Consider the following 1,761-nt stretch of genomic DNA (forward strand, 5'->3'; position numbering starts at 1 on the left):
TAAAGAGATACATAATTGCTTTGCACAACACTTAAGAAAATTTGTTATGTTAATGATTAAATTTTTAATAAAAATTTTTAAGATGATATATAGATTTTTTTTTTGTATAATAATATTAATATTATATATATATTTAGTAATTATTTAATTTTGTTAGACGTTAAGATTAAATAAGAAGTAATGTATATGTTAATATAAAGCTAAGTAAAAAGAAGTTTTTTTTAATTAATAATATGTGAATCAAAATAATAAATTTACACTTTTTAATAAAAATACATTTTCAAAAAGGAATTATAAAAAAAAATAATTTTGATATGATAACTTTATTAATTAAATGAGTATATATTCCATTAATTTTTTTATTGGGAATATTGATTTTTTAATAATAAGGTTATATATAAAGAATATTGCATACGCTTGTATACTATTTATTATTATTATATAATTTTAAATTAAAAAAAAGTTTATAATTAATTAATTATTTATGTAAAAATATTATTTTTCCCGGATAACTAATGAGAACAACCATTATAGTTTAATATATATAAGCAAGATAATATATATTACCTTAAGTTACAATAAATATAATATTAATACAACATTTACTATGATATTTAAAAAAACATATATTTATTATAAAAAATATAAAATTATACTATGCCTTGATTAATGGATAATAGCTTGCTCAATGCACTATGGCTTCTTATGTCGATGTAATTTTAAATTTTTCATTGAAAATATAATTTATATTACATAAGTTAATATATATGTGTATGAAGAAATTTTTTAAAAAATTTCCTTAAGAATAATTTAATTATTTATATATATAATAAATTTTACATTTAGTTTAATTTTAAGGAGTTGCATCCCACATGCATATAAGAGTATAACAGTTCCATAGGAATTAGTAGTCTTAATAGCCATGTCTCTTATAAAAATTTGTGTACAACTATAAGTGGTAAAATAGCTAATAATTATCCTGATTTTACAATTACATGTGAAGATATTTGTCTTTATTTAGAACGTATAAATAGAAAAGAAGAAACTAATAAAAAACAATATTGTTCATAATTCCTCTACAAGCTAAATAATGAACTAAAAGAGAAAAAGGTACGCTTGTATTAAAAAAGGCAACTCTTACAATGAAACAATAAATTCAGCAAATGACAACAACATATTTAAAATATGTCAAGATAAATGTAATAGTGTTAGTTATAATATAATTAGTATATTTTATTATCTGGACAATCTATATAAAGAGATTGAAATTTTAACAGTGGTATTTATAAATGCCATACCTATAGTAAAAATTATGATGAGTACATGAACATATTAAAAAGCTATGATAGTAATATAAGTTTGAAAAAATATTTCCAGATATTGATGAAGAACATAATTTCCATAAACAGAAATTGCGTGACTGCTGAATTTTAGAAAAAATTTTGCATTAATCTGGAATCACAATTGGATCCTTGGTTACTTTAACTTTTATAATATCTACATTTATATTCATAATATATAAAGTTAATAATAAATTAAATTTAGAGAATATATATATTATTATAACTTATAATATACATTATTTATATTTTATATATTAAATAAATTATATAATAATAGAAATGTGAGTTTGTTCCTATATTTAAAGTGCACACCTTATGGAATACATTTACAACCAATTGCAAATAATTTAATGAATCTGTCAAAAATAAAAAATGACAAATAATATATATAATTTGTTTGAAAGGGAATATGAAAATT

Source organism: Plasmodium gonderi, assembly GCF_002157705.1.
Source record: "Plasmodium gonderi DNA, contig: Pgo-contig_94, whole genome shotgun sequence".
Lineage (NCBI taxonomy): Eukaryota > Apicomplexa > Aconoidasida > Haemosporida > Plasmodiidae > Plasmodium > Plasmodium gonderi.